This window comes from Manis pentadactyla, chromosome 17 (genome assembly GCF_030020395.1).
Source record: "Manis pentadactyla isolate mManPen7 chromosome 17, mManPen7.hap1, whole genome shotgun sequence".
NCBI classification, from domain to species: Eukaryota; Metazoa; Chordata; class Mammalia; order Pholidota; family Manidae; genus Manis; species Manis pentadactyla.
In genome coordinates this window covers 29,256,212-29,279,414 of record NC_080035.1, presented here as the reverse complement: position 1 = coordinate 29,279,414, position 23,203 = coordinate 29,256,212, and the positions used below count along the sequence as shown (strand labels likewise).

The 23,203-nt window shown below is 33.3% G+C and overlaps 1 long non-coding RNA gene across 2 annotated transcripts; it reads left to right on the top strand.

The window, feature by feature from the left end:
- The first annotated feature begins 340 nt into the window (after positions 1-340).
- On the top strand, positions 341-22,737 carry LOC118916651 (uncharacterized). 2 transcript variants are annotated; one of them, XR_005026476.2, is made up of 4 exons: positions 341-416; positions 5,055-5,254; positions 20,872-20,942; positions 22,426-22,737. It is a non-coding gene; the product is annotated as an uncharacterized LOC118916651 (long non-coding RNA). The 2 variants fall into 2 exon arrangements; XR_005026475.2 differs by lacking the exons at positions 20,872-20,942; positions 22,426-22,737 and adding an exon at positions 9,949-10,968.
- Positions 22,738-23,203: the final 466 nt, after the last annotated feature.

The following is a 23,203-nucleotide window of genomic DNA, read 5'->3' as shown; positions in this document are numbered from 1 at the left end:
TGTTGAATAATAAAATTTGAAAATACTCAATTTAACTGTTAGTTCTGTTGTTAAAATTAAAATTCAGTCTCGAAAGAAAAGATGAGAAACCAATTTTAAAAATTATTGTGAACATACTGTAAATTAGCTCTAGTCAACAAGACAATGTTAGTGGAAATGAAAAAAAAGTTTTTAAGTTATATTTTTAAATAAACATATATTTAACAGAGAGTTTGCTATTATGCTTCAGTTCGAAACACGTTAGCTTATTTGAATATGCTAGAGAGATGATCCAGGTTTACAGATCTCCAAAGGCTGTTTCCTTCAATATCCCTGTACCTTCACCATTTCTGTTTGAGATGCTTGTTTGAACCCCACACTTCATGTGGAAATCACAGAGGGGAGAGAGAGATTACAGCCTGCCACTGTGTTTGAAGGTCAGATCTGTGCCGTTTTTCTGTGTCCTTTTATTAAAATGGAGAATCTGCACACTATAGACCATGATGAGAATAATTTCTCTCTGTAACTGAAACAACTCACTTATTCTCAGTCAAGAAAACTTTTGGTGCTGGGGAAAGACCCAGTGGTGAAGGGGAAAGGTAAAGAGGAACTTCAGAATTTCTTCAGCAGTGCAACAGCTGCTGTGCTAGATAATGGAGAAATCCCAGCACTTCTTCCTTCTTTTTTATAATGTTTTCAGAGCAACTCAGTGAATCCCTTGTATATCTGAGACCCTTGCAGTATTGTCTCATGTTGCTTTATTACCATAATAAACTTGTGAATCATAGTAACTAACTCAGCAGGGCTCCTGTGTTGTCACAAACGTGATCCAAAAGGGTGCCAAGTCAGCAGTTCCTTGCTGCTTATTAATATAGCACATTACAGAGATTCATTTAAAACTTCAACAGATGTAATATAATGAAACACTCTACTTATAATTACAATTATGCTGACACTTAATAATAATTGGGCCTCTGTGCCTGTATTTCATTTTGCTCTAAAGACAATTGGATCTTTTCAAAAGAAGCTAACCCCTCAGCAGGTATTCTGCTAAAAAAGAGCTAGCATAATTAAGTGAGAAAGCAAAAGTGGTTATGGCATAAGCAACAAGTGTGCAACTGAAAGGTAGAAATTAGAGATTTGGGGATCTAAGTTTTTAAAGAGAAAGCATGGTTGCAAAATGAAAATCAGGAGGCTTAATGATAGTGTATAAATACTTAGAAGTAAAAAGTAGTAAAATGTGTCCTGATGTGATTAGCAGTTTGTTGTTATTATGTAGAATTATATGTCAAGTGTAAAAAAGCTCTTCATAAACAGCTCATCACACCAAACTGTTTCTTGAAGGTTCGTTAAGGGTAGGAACTAACAGCCATTCTAGTGATTAACATAATGCCTGTTTTCCTACCATACCATATTTACCTCTGTTATAAATCTTTATCTTTATCACAAATATAACTGCAATATAGAAATTATACACCAAACATTGATGAGACTTGGATATCAAATAATTAAATTTCTTCTCCAAGTGCAAAATTTATATTTAGGATTTTATTGACTCAGAAATTCCCTATAATTAAGGGTTCTTGATCTCACAATGAAATATACAGTTTTAAATGCAGTTCACCGAATGATGCTGTCACCTCCACAAGCTTAATTTTAATTGTAATAATTGAATAAATATGATTGAGTTATAAATTAATGGTGAAACATAGTAATAAATAATAAAAATATATTATAGTCTAGGTTTTAGGGAAATGTATTTGTTAGTACCCACGATTATGCTTTAATTATACAATCTAAGTGAATGCTCCAATAGGCACTGGATATTGACATCCTTCCTTTGGGAAACATCATCTAGAAAAAGGTATATAATAAATAAACATATAGTGATAAGTTGTGATAACTGCAGTGATACCAATAAAAGCAGGGTTGTGTAAAAGAATAGCACAGAGGATTGAGTTTAGAATGGATGAACAGGGAATGGTACTTCCTCAAAGGAGCCATTTTAGCTGAGAGCAGATTGCTCAGTAGCATAGTTTGGGGTGAGAGGATGAGAGGAAGTAGTTCCAGGCTGAGCATATGCATCTAAAAACTCTGAGATGCAGATCAATGTAGATGTAGCAGATTGTGAATGGTCCAGGGTAAAGTCTGAGATCTGGAGTGTTTAGATCATGAAGAGTCTCTTAGAACAGGTTTAAAAATTTGGGATTTTAGTTCAACATTGCAAGGTCATGAAAATATTTTAAATATATGGAAGATGGGTGACTAATTTTAATTTTTCAAAACATCTCTTTGGATGCTCCGTGGATAGGGCACTATGAGCAGAAGACTTGAGTTCTGAAGATCAATTCTGCAATAATCTAGGTGGGCCATGCTGGTTTTAATGAAGAAATAGACATTAGGTCTTTGGGAATTGTAACTATACATTGAGCCTTTAAAGTTTTACATCCAAGAAAAAGTATCCTGTTAGTGGTACAATATTTTATTTATTTATGTAACTACTAGTTACTATGCTTTGCCTCGTTATAAGATTCTAATGTGTTTTATTAAAGACACTGCTAATTAAAAATAAATGTGTGGCCAATCATGGTGAAGTGAACACTGAGCAAAAAGGCAAAAGATAAACATCAAAAATGAGGAAAATTAATTAAACTGAAAGCTATACTATCCTGTACATTAACTAGAAAGGGGACACGTTTTGCTTATAATATTTCTAGAACCTAATAAATGGAAGGAAACATTTCTATTTACAAAATATAAACATCGAAAGTTCTAAGAGAAATAAAACTCTCAGTTGTAAACAATTCCTGATATTGATATCCAAAGTGAAATCACTCCATATGAAATCCTCGACTGAAAATCCTATGCCTAGAAAACAATGACCACCAAGTGACTTCTTAGTACTTCAGCTGAGACACTATGCCCAGGTTTAAAATTTTTTCTCCAGAATTAGTTTGGGACTTGTTCCAACTGCTACTTCAAATGGTCCCTAAATCTTCATGTGTCCTTAAGACTGCTTAACTATTGCAATATAAAGTAAATAGTGTAATACTGAGGAAAGGTCAGAAAAAGTATGAACAGAAACCTTATTCCTAACAGGTTCCTTCACATTGTGCTGAAAAATGCAACTAGTAATTTCTAACAGAGTAACTCAGCCCCCACCTACCTCTTAATCAAACCCAATAGCCTAGACATCTGCAAGAAAGACTGCAGTGGTGATTGGAGGCTGGACACATTAGAGAGAGCAAGGACTGTGCTCTCAAAGGGCCTCGCTTTGCAGACTGCTTCCATGCTCAGCAATGTTTTAAGATCTCTGAGCCTTGCTTACCTGGTTTTAAAATGCTGATAAGACTGGCTGAACATAGCTGTCATGAGGATTAGAAATGACTCATGCAAACCATCATTAGAGTGCCTGATGCATGATAAGCACTTAACCGATCACAACTATTTTTCTTTACTTGTTTTAAACCAAAACAAATAAAGTTTATTTAATGTTGCTTCCAAAAGCTTAACGCTTGCAAAAATAATGCCAGTAAAGTTGCTGATCTAATGAAAGTAGCAAATAGCAGGACATTTTGTTTTACTATAAGATACCAGGGACTAGGAATGCATTTTTATATGGTAACTTATCATAGTAGATAAATACACACTGATCATCCCACAAATTCCTGAAAAGTCACTCTCAGGACAAGAACAATCACCAGGTGTTCTTACCACTAAGAAAAATCCTGGCAGGAATAGCAGGGTGTAGAGAGGATGGAGATTAAAGCAGCAGGAAAATGGTAAGGAAGGAACTCACATATAGAACTGTAATAGCAATATATTACCCACTTTACTATAAAGCATACCCTTAATTTCAAATCAAATTATGCTGATTTTCAGCCTAAGAACAAAGAGTATGTGTACAAATCCACTGTTTGCCTTCTATTTCTTTCTTTTTAGATACATTAACATTGAGTCATTAGTTTTAGACATGTGAGAATTTCATACATTTATGAAATTACAGGTCAATCATATGAAATAAATACACAAGAAAATAACCATGTTATATCAAAATATCTTTTGTGAGCATTCTCAGTGATCCTGGATTATATATCTTTTGTTGTGAATCACTTAACTGCTTCTGTCCCCAGAGCTGAAGACAAAATCTCTTATAAAAGTGTGTCTTTTATAATCAAAAATACCTGATAGCAGATTTTGCAAGTTGGTTTCACTCTGCAGTTATTTTTCAGCTTTATTTACAAATATAAAGACATTAAGGATAATGCAATATGGAATTCTTAAACTCAACATGCTTTCCTGAAGTAGCACTAATTTCGGAAATATATAAACTAGTAAGGTGCAAGTGCATTTGTGTGTCATAGTCTGCTGCTTTTTATCATTCCCTTATCTATTAAGAGCATTTAGATGTGTGTTGTTTAATATTCAGATGTAAATGTAGTCTTAATTCTTTGGAGGTATTTTCTCAGTCACAATGAGTCAGGGAGATGCCAAAAATATTAATCATGGATCTAAAATCAATTGTAATGTTTGTGTGCATGTTAATCTTGCACAGAGAAAATTGGGAGCAAGTATCTCTAAGCAGATACTTTAACAATAAAGTCTGGCTGGCAGCTATTGGTGCAGTATTTTCTGATTTTCTACTAAATTCTCATGGAAAGCCAAAAATAAAAGATTGTTTGAGTACAGAACAGTAGAACTGATGGTTAATTGGCCATCATAATCTGGGGCAATGTTTTGCTAAGTATAGGGTCTGTAGAACTGGATTCAATACTATAATTAGGGTAATGTATTTAGGGGATATTTTGCCTCTCCTCTTCTACTCCCTGATTTAGAAGCACAAGTAAAACCAATCAACAAACTGCTGTTCTTTGACAATCATGGTGCTATTGTCAGCTCAAATCCTATTCTAAAACTGCCATTGTCATATAACAATTGCCCGGGACACCTTGGTAGTAAGGAAATGACAGAGGTACATTGACTTTTGAGACTTTCCAGAAGTAATTTGTTGTTGGCAGGCAGCCAGAGCCTTGGTCAGTTATGTCATTACTCCCCATATGCTCCATCTATACCAGGATCCAAGGGGCAAGACAAATGGACAGATGGAAAGAATTACAGTTCATCAGAGCATGAAGAAGAAAATCCCTCGGATGGTAGAAACTGAGCCGTATGCTGATGTACATTGACGTACTGTCCAAGTTTGGTTCAGAGAAGAGTCTTCAGCTAGCAGCCAAGAGGCCGAGATAGGAGCCAAGTGAACACCAAACATTCATGGGTAAGCGTCCGATTTTGACAGATCACTCTCAATTCAAGGATCAGTAAATCAAGGATAATTTAGGACTGAAAAATGACTCCCCTTCTTTGTCTGCTGAGTTTCGCAGCATCATGCTTGAAGCAGTCGGTATCTCTGCTGTACGGTCACATTCCCATAGTGCCCTCTACTGCCTTCTAGCAGTTTGGAGACAGTAGGTTGGTTGAAAGCCGAGGTGTGTGCTTTCAGGTTTGAGAGAATAGATAAGAGAAGAAGGAAAAATAATGAGATTTCTTTTTTACATGTTCTTGATTACTGGAAGATATATTTTAAAGCCATCTTAAATGCTTGTAAGCAGTGTTTCTCCTTCAGGCCCTGGTCGAAGGTCCTTCATGAATACCTCTCAGAATATTCTATCCCAGTAAATTAAAATAAAAGTATACTCTAATTAGATAAGTGCTAATTTATCAACAAAAATGTTTTTAAACAAGTTAAAAGTCTTTTAAAATGGCATTAACAATTGATGTTAATACATCACTGCTTTAAAATGTTAACTGCAGAAAAATAAAATGTTTATACTGCAGATTACGAACCCCAAAAACAGTATTCCCTTCCACTAATTGTTGAAATTTGCATTTCTTAAACCAGTAACTGATGCTAGAATGCTTTTATAGTAGTGGGGAAAGTCTAGTTTGATGTAAGAAATTGAGAACTATCTTTTTTAGTCCAGATAGTTGCAAAGAGAAGGAACTATACAAAGTAAAATTTTCAGAGTGTTGCAAAGACAAATAAAATGATTGAGAAATAATAAAACAAAGCCTTCAAGGTAGCAGCAGACCTTTTTTGGTATTACCACAGTTACAGCTTTAAAACTCCACTTGAAAGTCTCAGGGAATCTATATGACATAGCAAAATGATTGACAGCCCAAAGTAAAGAAATTATTCTGCACAAATTGAAATAGTATAATGTTTTTAAGCCTGTTTCTTTTAAAGAAATTCCATAAGAAGTTAATATGAAATGGGATTTAAAAGATACTGACATGTAGATATAACACTGTGTCCACAATCACATTCAGAATCACAGGCCAATTTTATAACCGACAAGCACAGCAGCAGATAGTTTTACTTTGAAGTTTATGTCAAATTGCATTTTGACATTTCTTTTTATAGTGAGTAAATGTAAAAACAAACATCAAAGTGAAAAGGAATGTATTTTATGCCTGGTGTGTATTAATAGTGCAAACTTATCAATGAATATTGAAACTGAAATTAGAAAAAAACACTGCAGTGTGTTCTCTTTCCAAAACAGAAATGGTAAATCACACAAACACATAATTTGTTCTGTTATATATATTGTAAAGGTTATGTTTATACTATGAGCTGTGAATGAGATTAATGAGTTTTCTCAGCACAGTAAACCTCCTCCACAGAAACAGAAGCTAAATTGCAATAAATCATGGGTTTATGTTCAAGTATTTATGGGATAGGAAAGATTTAGAGTTCCTGTGTAGAGAAAGCCATCCCAAAGTAAAAGGGAAAATTACGGCATCCGTAACATAAAGGTAGATAAACTAGGGCAAGCACAAAGTTGTGCATTCAGTACACTTTAGTAATGTCAGTAATTTATTAAAAGTAATTATCATAGCACAGTTTCATGGTTATACTTCACCAGAAGTGACAAAACGCTAGCTCAATATGTTAGTTACCTTCACATGATTATGTATCAAGACCAATTAAATTAGAGCTGTCATTTTTCTCCATTTCCCTTAAAACTAAATATATTTTTTCTTCTAAAAATTTGTCAGCAGTTTCACAGGGAGTGTGGTGCAATTCATCTAGTATAAAGTATCTCACATTATCATTTGTGCCAATAAGTTGGTCTTATATCACTTCCTAATGAGAAGTTCTTTTATTTTTATTTTTTAAACAGGGGAAAAAATCTACTAATCATTTGGTTTCCTGGTAAGAGTGTACTTTATGAAAGTTATATATAAAGAGGTTTTGGAGACAAATTTTGTAGACAAACATCTTGAAGAAAATCTAGTATCATTTTGAAGTGAACAGTATTTCTGTATCTTTAGTTTGTGGCATTCAAGCCAAATGCTGAAATACAATATATCAGTACTAACCTAGATGCCAAGATCCTAGTTAATTTAACTTTGCCTAAACCTCTAAATGAAAGATTCACTATTGGAAACAGTAGAGTGACCTTTCTACTCAATATCTTGAGGAGAAAAAAGCAATAGAATCTGATATATTCTGCTTCTGGGAATGTCATTCAATCTGGTTCAAACATGATGTAATGCTAAGAAAAGAGGAAATCACATTGTTTCAAAAAAGATCAAAATCATTTGAAGTGAAAGATTAAATAAGTAAATTCTTATGAGATAATCAAGAAAATAATTCTGATCTCTACAAATAATGACACAGTAATAAAGTTGAAAATATATGTTAAGGCATGAATATTATGGTTTAGACATTTTAAATGGACTACTTTTCTCATCTATTATCAGAAGGAAATCAGACAAACCACATAATTAAACTTATATCATCTATGCTCACAAGTGAGTTAACAGTCTTTGTTAAAATTATATAGCCTCAACATACTCTTGATGGAATAGGAACTTTTTGGTTGAGGAACCAGAGATTACTCAGATTCAATGGCAATGCAACTTTTCTAGAACAGATTTTATTAGGTCTTTTGAGAAATTTGTGTCCACTAATGGATGAACAGTCACTTATATTACTAAGATATTTTAATCTGTCAAGTTTAAGTATGTCTAAATAACAGATTTAATGAGTGCTAATCAAGAGAGAGCCAGAAGTACCAAAATTTTTAATGTATAATATTATCTCTAAAGTGGTGAAAATCTAAGGGTAGAGATAGAATTAATGTAATGTGAGAGATTTTGATATTTTCTGAAATGAAAAAGTTAACATTTTTCTTTAAGCTATGCAGTCTCAAAGAAAGAGCAAACTCCATATTGATTCCTAGGCATCAATAAATAGCAACTGACAAAAAAGTAAACTATTTCTGATTTGACACCCTTACAGACACCAAATTACATCAAACATCTCAGTCTATATAGTACATAAACTATTACATGTCACATTTTCACATATGTCTACTTTGATATATTTGGACCCTTTTAGTGCTGTCAGACTATTTGCTAACAGTAATTGGCAGGTGAGTAAGTGCGTCATTCTTATTATTCACGGAAACCATTAAAATGATTCATCTTTTTCCCAGCAAAATTGTTTCATTTCTATCTAAACATGGAAAACCACAGAAGGATAATTGCATTCTTTAGTAGTATGTTCAAACTTATTCAGAATTTTTACATTGGTTTGATAGGAACCATATTATTCCAGCAAATACAAAAACACCACAATCTTAAAAAAATAGGCCAATGTACTTATTCTTGCCTTATAAAGATGTACCATGTAAGATGAGATCACAAGTAAGAGCATTTCGCTTTAGCTCTTTTTTAAAATGTACTCATTTAGTCAGTTTTATGTAAAAACGTTTTACATCTTCTCATTTGCAAGAACATTCCTATGTTAGATAAAAGAACAAATACATTTACTTCATAATAACTTTTATGAGTGAAATTTCATAACAACAAATCAAGTTATGACCACAGCAAAAGATCATATCTTCTCATGACATTGACACATGACACAGTTAATGCTTTATCAGGAATTAGTTCCAGAACAAAAACTCTAAGGATGATTAAAGTGTTGTTAGTGAAAAGCTAGGGACAAGTAAAGGAGTATTTCACAGGGCCACGGTACATTCAAATCTGCACACCATACAAAGTACGCAGAGTTAAAACAAGCTTACAATACAGTAAATAAGCAGCTGAACCAAATTAACCCCAATCTAACGGCAGATGCATTTACAGGCACACTTCGGAGACACTGGCACACTTCAGTTCCAGACGACCTCAATAAAACAGAATCACAGTACAGTCAAAGGAATTTTTTGGTTTCCTAGCACATATAAAACTTTTGTTTACACCATACTTAAGTATGTTAGTGTGCAACAGCATTATGTCTAAAAAAAAGGTACTTACCTTAATTTAAAAAAAAACTTTATTGCTAAAAAATGCTGACCATCATCTGAGCCTTCAGTGAGTCATAATCATTGATCACAGAGCATCATAACAAATATAATGAAAAAGTTTGAAGTATTTTAAGAATTACCAAAGTGTGACACAGAGACACAAAGTGAACAAGTGTTGGAAAAACGGAACAAATAGACTTGCTCAAGAGGGTTGTCACAAACCTTCAATTTATAAAATACGCATTATCTGAGACATGCAATAAGGCAAAGCTCAATAAAATTAGGTAGGTATACCTGTACTTTCATACATTGTAAAATGAATTTAATTTGTATAATTTAGAGCAAAATAGAAATAGCTTGATAGCTTAAAATAGCAAAATAGCTTAAAAGCAAATTTATAATAGTGTTAAAATATAAATATCTTAGAAAACTTAGGCTCTAAGTGAACAAGTTCTCTATATTAAAATCTATAAAATATTGCTAAAAGAGATTTAAAGAGACCTTAAAAATGGAGAGATATATCATGTTCATGGAGGGGAAGTCTCAATATGTTTAAAATGTCACTTTCTCCAAATTGTTCTGTAATTTTATCTCATTCTCAGTCCTAATACCAATAAGTTTTTTTGATTTTTGGTTTTGTTTGATTTAATAGCAAATGACAAGCAGACCTTAAAATTTGGATGGAAATATTAAGGACCTAGAATACATTAATCTTGAAGAAGAACAATTCTGGAGCTCTTGACTTCAAGATTCAATATAAAGATAAAATAAAACCAAATAAGGATAACCAAATAAATAAATGGCAAAACAGAACATGGAGCCCAGAAATAGACTCAGATGTTGATTTTCTACAATGGCATCCAGCAATTCAATAGATAAGGGCAAATATTTTTTAATAAATAGTGCTAGAAAAAGTGACTATGTATATAATGTATTATACATATTGGGGGATGGGAATCTAGACTCTTACTTATTCCACACACCAAATTATTGTAATACCTTTGCAACCTTGGATTAAGCAAAGTATTTAGGCCAGACACAGAAAAAAAATAATAAAAGAAAAAAGCAATGAGACAGCACAAAATTAAATACTTCTGTTGATTAAAAAAATACTTTTAGAAAAATAAACAAGCAAACCACAAACTGGGAGAAACATGGAAACCGTCTTGGCAGTTAGTTAAAAAGGCATGTATAGGAAGTTCAAGAAGAGGCAAAACAAATATAATGTGAAAAAAATCATTGTTGACCTTTCAAAGACAATAGAGGTAGTTCACTGGGAAGAGACATGAAAGAACTTGTGGAGGTAAGAGTTCCATATCTTGATATGGATATAAATGCAACTCTCTATGCATAGCCTTGGTATAATCGCCAAGTAATATCTAATAACCCCACCTGAGGCAACTCCTACAAAATCACTGGCTAATCATCTTCAAAAATGTCAAGATCAAGAAAGACAAATAAAGACAGTATGTTCCAGATTTAAGGGCCTAGAGAAAAAGGGCAACTACATACAATGAATGCATCATCTTGGATTGGTTTTTGGAGCAGGGTAAAATCACTATAAAAGACATTATTGAAGCAATTAATAAAATTTGAGTATGGACTGAAATAATGTAATATGAAAGATTTTGATAATGCACTGTGGTTATTTCAAAGAATTTCTAAGGGAATATACATTTAAATAAAAAAGTACATCTTTAACTTATTTAAATGGCCCAGAAAAATATGTGTGTTTATGTAAGAGAGAATATTAAAGGAAATGGAGCAAAATGTCAACATTTTTTGAACTGCACAAAGAAGACACAGAAATTTCTTGTACTATTTTTGCAAATTCTCTCTAAATTTAATGTATCAAAAGAAAAATCACATACAAATCTAAGAGCAATGTAAGACAGAAAAAAGGGAGCATCGGGGGTAATGGAAGGCTAGGAGATAAAACAGCAGAAGTTCACATTTCTCGGTTTGGGGAATACATGATTCCTTTGGTTTTACGATGTGGTTGTTATCCAGATGAAAGATCGTGGAGGAAAGCCTTGGAGAAAGCAGTGAGGAAAAAAATAACTCACCATCTGGAAGGTGACTGTACTTAAGGGAAGGTACTCATTTGCTTATGAGTTATTTAACAGGATGATGTCTACTAGAAAGAAAAAAAGTAAACAGAATCTCAAGGTTCAACTTACAAAGCATTCTCTTTAATGGTACATGTCTCACTCAATGTACACTAACCAAGATAGGTCAGTTTTAGTTCTAGATCTGCTACTTAGTGGTCAAATATATAATTTAACATTTTGGTGCCTGAATATCTCATTTGTAAGTAAAGCAACAAAGATATCCAATTCATGATACTTTAATGAAAATGTAACCATTCACATAAAGAAATTAAAATATCAAACAATTATTTAATAACAATTCATTAATCAACAATTAAGTATTATATGAGATGTCATCATGCACATGTATAAATATAAAAATTAAACCATCTGTTGATATTCATAGGTACAAATAATATATATCACTAGATTCCATGTTATTTGCTTTCAACACTTGCAAAAAAATAAACATCAGTTGCTAAAGCAAATTTTTATTTAAAGCTTTTGACATAATATAACCATTAAGATACATTATCTTGATTTTCCTTCTGCTTTTTTTGGAGCTGTCCTCTGTTTTGCATAGTTCAATCTGGTTCCATTGGCAAACCCAAAATTTTGCAAAAGCGAGCAGCTTTGCAGATGTTTCTCAGGTATTGAACATATTTGAGCTGCTGTCTTGGGAACAAGGCAATTTTTACACAATGAATTGCTACATATACTTTAAATGTCAAGACATGCTCTCCAATTGTACAGGCTCTTTTCAGGCGGCCTAACTTAGAACACTGTCACATTTTTAATTCTACACACATTCATTTATGAACAATCACAGCAGGTCTTCTTGACACTTTGTTTTCTACTTTTAAACCTTGATCTAGAATTTCTGGTTCTAATTACGTTTTCTATTGTCTTCCATGGGATGTTAATAGTTCTAAAACTTTAATAAAAACCATTCATTATATATATTTGAAAGGTCATTTAACATAAAAATATTAAAATTGAGTCATGACATTGAATACGATCAGCACAGTTGTGTATTTACATATCTGTATGCATATATAATGATATCTGCAAATGTCATAAAATTCCAACAGATTAAGAAAGTCACATTGAATGCTTCATAAATCAGTGAGGATAATACATGTACTTACAACAGAGAAGGATCTTTGGAATAAATCACATACATAAGTAAATGATGAAAATGCTCATAAAAATAAATGTGATATTCCCTGCAATTGTGACAAAGAACAGGGAACCATAATTTCTTGTTTTATTTTTATTTTTTTATTGAAGCATATTTGATATACAATATTATATTGGTTTCAAGTGTCCAACACATTTCTGGTTTTAAATAACTTTATATCAAGGATTTAGGATTTGGCTTTATATGAGTCTTTTATATATTACAATCTCATTTTTGTCTCTTTAGAGCCATTGTGTTCATTGATTTTGATAATGAATATAATTTATACAACACAAAAATCTATTGAGATTTGTTGAAATTAAAGTGACACATGGAATGTGCTTTGATAATGCCTACAATATTTGTACATCCAATTTTTCATCATTAACTTATTTAATATCCAACCATGACTTTCTCTCCTTTTACTTCTTCAAATAATAAAAGAATCAAAGGATTGAAGAATCATTCCAAAGCTATGTATTGAACACTGCATAGCTATGTGCTTTACAACGTAATATAAGTTTGCACATAAGCAATAAAAGTAAGAAAAAGAGAAAATAAGGAATTTAAATTAAGAATCGCTAATGATAAGGCTGGTGCACATAATGGACTGCATGGACTTCCTTATATTTTTATTTACAGTCCAGGAAGCAATTTACAATCCAGGGTTATCAGTAAAATCGTTCTGTAATCATTATCAAATAAATACTAACTAATCGCTTGGCAGACATTTGACTTTTCTTAATATTTGAACCAAATATGTAACTTTTTTCCTGAAGAAATTTAAAAAAGGGCTTTATGGTTCTGATAAGAGGCCAATGAAAGCCATTTAAAAAGCCTATCTCGATACTGGACCATTCTCTCTCTGCCTGTCAGAGAGATCATTGCAAGATGTAGATAAAATCCATCTTTCCAAATCCTATTAAATCTTACCATCTAAATCCTCAGATGGTATTTTACTGAACATGGCATAAAGTCTCACCTCCTAACTAGGTTGCACAAAGCCATATATATGAACTGGTTCTTTCTTAAGTTTCAAATACCCTGATGGCTAGCATCTCTGCTTTTCTCACTGAGCTTCTTAAATGAGTCACTTATTTGAAATTTGCAGATAAGCCCAACTCCATACAGCTTATTGTTATAGCAGTTGCTTCCCCCCTTTATGGAAGGCTTTCACTCCAGATCTTCACACGCATGGCTGATTGAGTTCATCTGGGCCACTGCCCAAACATGGCCTCCCCTGAGAATCCCACGGACCTTGTCCAAAGGGATCCTCTTCTGCAGCCCACACCCTCTGTTATGATGTTTTCATCATCTTCATGGAACTTACGAATGTATGTGATGATGATCCATATACACAGACGTTTTTCACATGTTGCTTATCTCCTGTCCCCCCAGGTATAACACAGCCCAAGAAACAAACCCCTGGTAGTGGTGTTGCTGCTATGACCCAGCACCAAGAAGAATGTCTGGCTCTGAGCAACCATTTAATAATTAACTTTTGGGATGATTCACATAATGGGGAGCTAACACACTATTATCTGAGAACACCACTCTCTGATTTCCTGGGTTGTGCAAACAGAAATTAAAATACTTGGAGTAGTTTCTGATCTTCAAAATCAGAGGATTCTGCATTAGGGGACAAAAGGGCTGGATGCTGAGGGATGAATAACTGTGGTGGGGGTCCCCATATCTTTCAAACTAAGCAAATTTTAAAAATCTGTCTTATCTCTTGAGCTGCTGTGCAAGATTTTCTTGGAAAATAATGGTTTTATTTATTGAAATAACAGCAACACCAGAAAAATGTTTTAAAACCAGTGATCTATGGGAATGGGTGCAATGTCCATAAACTTTAGGTGTGCCTCCATTATTTTTTTTCTTTGAACTAAAATTTAATAGATATTGGGCAATATTGGGTTCAAAATTACTTCCTGACAAATCCTTGCAAGCAATCTATTCTATGTAATTGCTCAAGTGTAGAGTGGTATCTTTTCACAGCAAAACACTTACTTTTTTATAAAAATTGAAGATCCATACAAGAACACTTGACTGAATGTAAGGTCACCACATCTCTGTAAGAAAATGAGTAGAAGTGGTTCATACTAGTGTACCATTCTTTCACAAGTGTGAGCTTTTTCTAAAATATATACCTATTTATAATAGGCACAATTACTTTGTATCTTATTAGTCTTCAGCATAAAACATTCCAAAAACTACCTATTGCCTAAAAGACTAGTTAAGGCATCTTTGGACAGTACTATGACACATCATGAACTGGTTAAGCCAGCCTCTCCCACCAACCCCCCCCACTTTTCTCTTTCCCATACACTGAACTCTAGCCTTCGGGAAATTAGCCATTCCTGTGCATGTTTTCACTCAGTCTATTATCACTTCCTCTTTTCCACTCCTCCCTGGAGCCTATAGGAGTCAACCACAACCCTCTGTCTACTTCCAAGAAAGAAGTTCATTGGCTGCTAGTCAAAGAACATATTCTTGTACTGAGATAGATGCTGGATTAAACAACCTTAAAGGTCACTTCGACTCTTTACCAACATTCTACTAGCTATTAGTTTGAATAAGCATTACCCACATCAATCAACAAGCCCAATTAAAGCTAGTTTTTGTACTTAATTTCCTCAAATACAAATTGTGTTTCACATAACTGCATTTTTGTTTTATCTAAGAACTTTTTATATCTTTCAGAATGTTGGGTACCTTTTAATTAGATAGGTAGACATGTATTAGTATAGATACATTAGCATATTAGATAGAAATGCTACCTATAGTATGTAGGATATAGTATATAGGATAATGTAATATAGTTTGCCAAGGCTGTCATAATAAACTGCCACAAACCGAGTGGCTTATATAACAGAAATGTCCTCACAGTTCTGAAGGCTGGAAGTCCAACATCAAGGTTTCAGCAGAACTGGTTCTTTCCAGGGGCTGTGAGGGAAAATCTGTCCCATGTTCCTATTATTTGTTGGAAATCTTTGGCATTACTTGGCTTATAGAAGCATCACCAATCTCTGCCTTCATCTTCACATAGCATTCTCCTTGTGAATGCATCTGGGTATAAATTTCTTATTGTAAAGACACCAGTTATTTGGATTATGGTTCCCACAATCCAAATTGGATTAAATAATTTGCTAGAATGGCTCAAAGAACTCAGGAAAGCACTTTACTTATAACTACTCATATATTGAAAAGTGTGTAACTCAGAAAACAGCCAAATGGAACAGATGTATAGGGCAAGATATGAAAAAGAGGTGTGGAGCTTCCAAGTCTCTCCAAATGTGCTTCCCTTCCTTATGTACATGTGTTCACCAACCCAGAAGTTCTCCTGACTCCTTAGGTTAGGGTGTTGTGTGGAGGCTTCATTAATAGACATGATTAAACCTTCTTCCACTGGTGTCTAACTCAACCCAGGCTCCAGCCCTGGAGGATTGGGGTGGGGCTGAAAGTTCCAATCTGCTAATCATATGATTAGTTCCCCTGTCAACAAGCACCCACCCCCCACACTCACTCCTGCCCTCTATCCTTAGAGGATTTCCAAAAGTCATATTATTTACATAAACTCTGGTGTGTTTGAAAGAGGCTGTTCATGAAAGACAAAAGACTCCAGAGCTGTTTTGGGAGATGGGGACAAAAACCAAATATTGTAACAAAAGATGCTCCTATAGTTCTTAAATATTTAGAAAATTACAAGGGTTTTAGGTCTGGCCAGGAGCTAGTACAAAGATTAAAATACATACCTGGTAAGATGGCTCTAACTATTTGCAAGAAACACAGTTGCTTCTAAATTGTAGTGTACGTTCTAGCTTGGAACCTTTCTGTATCAGGCTGAATGATTTCTATTTCTAGTGTTCCTGTGTATTAACTTCTCTGTGCTTATATAACAAGGATAATAATATTATTATAAGTATTAAATACCATAACAGCTATAAAGTATTCAAATAGTCAGTGACATACACTAGAACTTGATAAATCATCTATAATTATCATCATCCTTTTATGAAAGAATACAAACTAAAATATTAACAATGCTTATTTCATATGTTGGAATTAAAACGGATTATTTTATATATTTTTTAATATAATTTTTCTAGGTCTTTATTAGGACCATGAATTGCATGAGAAATAAGTAATGTTTTGAGATGAAATAAAAAGAGCCCAACAGTATTAATCCAGTGGTTTTAATAAACTATAAAATATTCATCATATAAAATGTAATATTAACTCTGTTTTAAACCAAATATATACAGTAACTCTTGAATCCATTAAAAATATTTATTAACAATTCTGACAAATTGGAAAGTGACACAAACACTAGCTGTTGCTTGTTTTATTCCACTTGTTGAGAGTGGATCTAAGAACCATATAATGGTTTTGAATTGGATTTTTCTTTGGCTGTTATTTTGGGCAATTTACTCAAATTAAAAAGCATTTAGAAAGGACTCTCTTGGCCCCTGTAACTCCGGAGGGAAAATTCCCAGGGCAAAAAACCTTTGAAAATGAAATCAGTCAAAGGGAGAAATAAAGTTTATGGCCCATTTACTTCTTATAAGCAGCCCACCTCTGCTCTCCCATCCCTCTCACCACCCAGCTGCAGAATAAGAAGCCCCACCCAACCTCTCTGGTGCAGATAAGCCCTCACTCGCCCTTGTAATTACCTATTGATATGGAGATGGACGACTACTCCTCTCCACCCCCTGGAAACACCCATTGTATGGAGATGCACTAAAGCCAGGCCAGAGATTTTGGAAATATTGTAATTTTACCCACAGCCCCTTTTAATACCATTTATTACCCACAGCCCCTTTTAATACCATTTACCTTGCATTCTTATTTATATGAGGTTATCTTTGCTGCACCAGGATTTATGTGATAGCATTTACTTAATGTGTATTTATTTTTTTGTCCCTTTACACTCAGCTCTACTGTATCTTCTGATTTAGGTATTTCTCTAAAAGGAGCATATATCTGAATTTCAGTTTTTACCTGATGAAAGACTTTTTGATCATCTGATAGGAAATTAAACCAGTTTACATTTGTTAACGTTACTGACAGTTGGACTCATTTGCTATTTTCTTATGACATAATTTTCTTTGCTTTGCTTTTACCTTCTTTTGACTTTCAATAGATATTTTCTACTTCCCTTACTTTTCATATTTAGGGTTGCATAGTATATATTCCTAGTCTACCCATTAGTTGTTAACTTTTACATTTGAATCTATATTTTTTCTTAATAAATACTAATATTAATGCCTTGTTGTTTATTAAGAACAACACAGTTCCTATGGTGTACTTTACTTTCTTAGGACCCTTTCCCCCCGGCCACTTATGTCATTTTTGCACATTTAGTTCAGATTTATTGTTAACCATAAAACTATATTTATCTTATTCTTTTCTCTTTATATTTCTTATTTTTTATTGTTAATACTTAGTACATGTATTACTATGTTTTACCAACATGTGTTCTCATTATTGACTTTTTGTCTAATTATTTCTGCATTCACTTTTTCTTTACTCACAAAGTACATCCTTTGATAGTGATTTTACCATCTCTGGGAGTAACCTCTTTTTAAGAGTTCATCAATTTCTTTTCTCGACAAGTGTACCTGAAGAAAAGTTTTCTGTCCTGATATCATTCCTCTGTACATAATCTGAATTCACTTTTTTGTAGACTCTAAAATTTTTTTCTCTGTCCTGATATCCTGCAATTTCATTACAACATGGCTCTTCGACACTCAGGGGACTTAACTGATAATTCATAGGTTTATTTATTCTAGTATGTAATCTCACATTTTATTGTTTCAAACATTTCCTTTCCACCACTCACCTTATTTCCTCCTGCTTGTTCTTTTAGAATCTATGTTACAGGGCCTCATCAGTTTCCTACCATCTTTGTATCCCTCTGAACTGGATTTTGAGACATTTTCTTGCTCACCTTTGAATTCACTATCTGTGCACAGATTCAATCTTAGTGTCTCCCAACTTTCATCTCCTTGTAGAACTTAAAGAAAATATTGATAAAATAGAGCATACTTGAGTAAAAGAGAAGTCTGCTCATTCCAGTAATTTACTTTAAATATTTAACAGAACAGTTGATGTTCTTTCAGTAATGTTGCCAAGATTCATAACCAGTGCTATTAACCAAGCACAGTTAACTATTACCTTCAGGTGCATCAGTTTATAATAAAAATATTTTTTAATTTAACAATCTGGTTTTGGGTTTATATCAACTGACATGTTATCACTGTGAGTATTACTCATGTTCTTCAGAAATTAGACCTTTCTGTTTCTCTTGTTTTTTTTGGCACCAAATGTCAGCAATTGCTGTGCAGGCTGGTTAAGAGAATTCTGCAATTGGGTGTGCTTATTTTGACTTCAGCTATTAATGGTAAGATTTGCAAGTAGTTTATTGAGCTCAATCTAATACTCTTGCGATGTCCTCCTAAGAAAAGTTTAAAAAGTTCAAATCTTTTTCTGCCTACAGTGGATATTCTTGTAGTAATTCACTAGTATAATTATACAAAGTCTAGCACTATTGCTGGCATAACTATACAATATACGATATCATTGCTTCATTTGATGCATTTCCAATGAACTATTTAGCTTGAAAATGAAGAAGATTATTGAGTCCCACCAAGATACATTTGTGCATCTTAATTCTAGTCACTTCTTTCCTTCCTTCCCATCTTCCCTCCTTCTCTTTTGCTTCCGTTTTCCTCCCTTTCTTCCTTCTTTCCTCACTCACGCCTTCCCTCTCTTTCTTGCTTTCTTTCCAATTTCTTTGATTATTACATTTACTCGTGGCTTTGGTGATGGAAACTAAAAACATTGTTCCTTATGCTTAGACTATAAAGATATGTAAAGATGAAATTATATTAAAGATAAAATACTTAAGTGGAGGCATTTTGACTTCAGAAATCAAATTTTCAAAATTTATTTATAATTAAAATATTATAATTTAAAAAATTATAATAAACATGTTGAGAAATATAGCATGTTTTAAACAAATTAGTAAATATTGACATATTTAATTAAAAAGCACAATTCTATAAAATGAAAAAATGAGAGTATGACAAAATACTTAGAAAAATAAATTTTAAGAAGCTCATTTTATTTATCAATATAGCTGGCTTTTAGAAATACATGTTTTTTCATTCCAAAAAGTAGTTCATTATGAAATTCCGTTAAATATCAAACTGTGGTTAATTTTTAGTTTCAAAAAAAGTAATGATAAAAGAAAGAAGGATCCAAAAGAAAGCAGTCAAGCAAGTTCCATTTAGAAAGAGTTAAGATCAGATGATGGGAATAGTAACAATTGCCACAATTCAACAAAAATTTTAGATTATAAAAAAAGTACAAAATTAAAGAATATATGATATAAGTAATTGTCAGAGTAACTGAGATATAAAATGGGAAGAGAGAGAATAGAACCAGACAGTATGGCCAACGCAGAACATTCTCCAATGGCAGGGACTGGGCACAAAGTCACATAGGAAAAAATATGAATTATAAATTTAGTAATTTTATAGAAAGACACACAAAAACATTCCAACATAATTTCACAGGCAGACCTTCCAATGGTTGTAAAAGTATTTTAATGTTAAAATTTATGATCATTTATATCTCACAGTAAACTATACTCAAGTAGTAACAGTATTGGGAAAACCTAAGCTTGCTTATTCTTTAACAACACTGATTTTTTAAATTAAGTCTATTTTATTTCCAGATTTTTACAATGTTTTATGTATTTTTCATGCAAACTACTTCATCCCAAAGCTCTTTGAATACTGAAAATCTCTACCAGTACCATCAACTTAAAAACTTAGATTCAACCAAGACCTCTGAGCTTGGGGCCCAGGCATCTCTTGTTTTCACTCACTTCACAAAAATTCTGATATGGGTGGAAAAACACAATTCCTAAAAGATTTTTATGGCCACTTTAGTCCTTCTCTGCTTCCTTGAAAGTCTGCTGGGAATTTTCCTACCTTGACTCTGTGGACAGCCGTTCCTACTAATACTTCCCACATATTCTAAGTTATGTTTGTGAGCTCATCTTCATCAGTAATTATCTTCCACTCTGTGTTTGTAGGTTGCAGCCACTATTACCTTTTTCCTGGTAAATTCCAAAACAGTACTTACAGTTGTTGATGTACTAAAGGTTTTAAATGTCATTGCGAGTTCAATTGATGTTAGTCTTAAATTTAATTCTATTACAATCAATTTACTAAAACTGACACTGAGTGAGTTTTAGGTTTTCAATTTTTTAGTGGTTGGTTCTCCTGTATTTCAGCCTCAGTGGAGAACTGTCTACAGCCGAGGTCCTAAGAGAGCAGACAGAAATGTACCAATCTTTATTTATAGGTAATACAGTACCTTCCTGGCTTCTGGCTTTATTCAGACCAGTTTTAACTAAGGCTCCCCTCTGGGTCTTATATCCTGTCCCTAATATCCTTATTTACTCCTTTTCTCTTTGCAGACCCTGTAGATTTAACTCCTGCTCACATTCCAGATGGCCATTTTGTTTCTGGTCACTTGGGGATTTCTTTTTCTTATTTTTGAACATGACTACCCAATAAAAATTAAGTAAATATTTCTTTGAAACAGGCAGGAGAATATTCCAGCATATCATTAATTGCTTTGACTGGTAATCTTGAACAGTAACTCTTTAAAGATAATGACACACTGTTCTGAAACAATTTTGCTCAGATTAGAAAAAGAATTATGCTCTTTTTTAGTCTAGAAAGCCATGATGTCTCTGAACACGTAAGCCAAAGACCCAGTGTTACCTGAAAAGTGACAAACCAAATTTTTCATAAATTTGAGAATAAATAAAATAAATTAGCTTAATGCAAAAGGCTATTTATTCACCCAGAAATATATGTTAATATGCAATGGGAAATTTTAAAACACTAAGATATTCTCCTGAAATGCGACCCAATAATTACCTAAAATCCAAAATATAAAATCAGATGCCATTCATGATTTAAGTGTTACTTTTTAGAGGTTTAATAAAGCAATCAAGCACTTATTAGGCTCCTAGTACTCACCTAGGATTAAATATTTAAGATTTTTATAATACAAAAGAGACTCCGAGGTTAAACAGCAACTATATAGATCATGGTATTTTTGAGGTAGGATAACAAAAGAGACTTAATTTGCCCACAATGATTTTATTTTCCCCTTCACCCGAGTTAGAAGTCAATACCTAATTACATATTCTTTTTAAGTGAAATATTAGAATATCCTTACTAATGCTAAATTACATATCACCAAAAGATTTCACCTTATGTATTAGAAATTTTTCTATCAATCTTAAATTTAATTCTTATTTTGTTATTGCTAAAATATTCTTCATGTTTTAGACATTTGATTTCATAAAAATATAGAACAATTTTATCAGTTTGCTAGAGAATGCCTATGTATTTTATATAAATTCTTTATAAAAGATTTTTGATATTAGCCTTTCTCTCAGAGAACTATTCTTGGTTCATATGATTATCTTAAATCCCTAAGTCTTTTTTCCCATTGCCCAGGCTTCCTTCTTTACCCTTTATTTTGGAATTCCTTACAAATTTATAATTTTTTTCTGGCACTACAGCCTACTTCTCTCTTCAGTATTTCTGATTCCCAATAATAGAAAGCAGACACAGTCAACAATAAAACACTAACCATTTTTAAAAGCAAGGATAATGTTTCAAAAGCCAGGTTTTAGCTTGAAGAGTTAAAACTTGGCAGACATGCTTTATAAGTTCTGATATTCTATCACATTTTAATAGTTTTAATTGCCTAATTATCTGCTCCAGTGCAATAATAAAGCCTTTTAATATTTCATTTTCTTCTGCAGGGAAGGTACTCCAGTCTGTGCAAGAGAACCTTCTAACCCTTTGCTGAGTGTTAAGTTGAAGTTTTTAGTATAATCTTGCACTTTTGTAAAGGAGCTCCGTCTGTCATCTTACTTTCGTCCCCTCTACCTCCCTCCTTACCCGTCAAGGAACACCTCGTTTTCTTTCCTTTATCTTTTTTGTCATTGGCAGCTCTGCTTTTTATATCCATTTTTCTACTCTTCAATAAATTTCTGTCTATATATACGTGTGTGTTCTTTAATACAGGCAGTAACTTCGCTTCTGACTCTTACATGCGTTCCCATGCCTCTGAAAATGTCGTTCTCTACTCCCGATCTTGCCATTAGCGCCTCTCTTAATCTGTCGGTTCGAATACTTAGGAGAGAATCAGTGCTTTGTTTCCAGGCACTGACGGTGAGAACTGCCTTGGGCACAGTCAGCGCAACGAGGGTCCCTGAGGTCGCAACCATAAGAGGACTTGAAGACAACTTCTAATCACTGAATTACTGCTTAGGAAATTCTGTGATCCATTTTGTGTCTCCTTTATCAAACTGATCAATCTATAAGAAATATTCAAAAATATTAACAATTTTTTAAATTTATTCATAACTTCAAGAGTTTATTCTCCACACCATAGGTACACAAGAGGTTCTGGGGTTTGGAGCACAGAAATACTCTCATAAATGTTCAAAATATTACTATTCTTGACTCCCTGTTAGTCTGCTGGTGCCCCATCTCTCCAGGAGCCTAATCTTGGCTCTAAATCTCCAAATAAACATT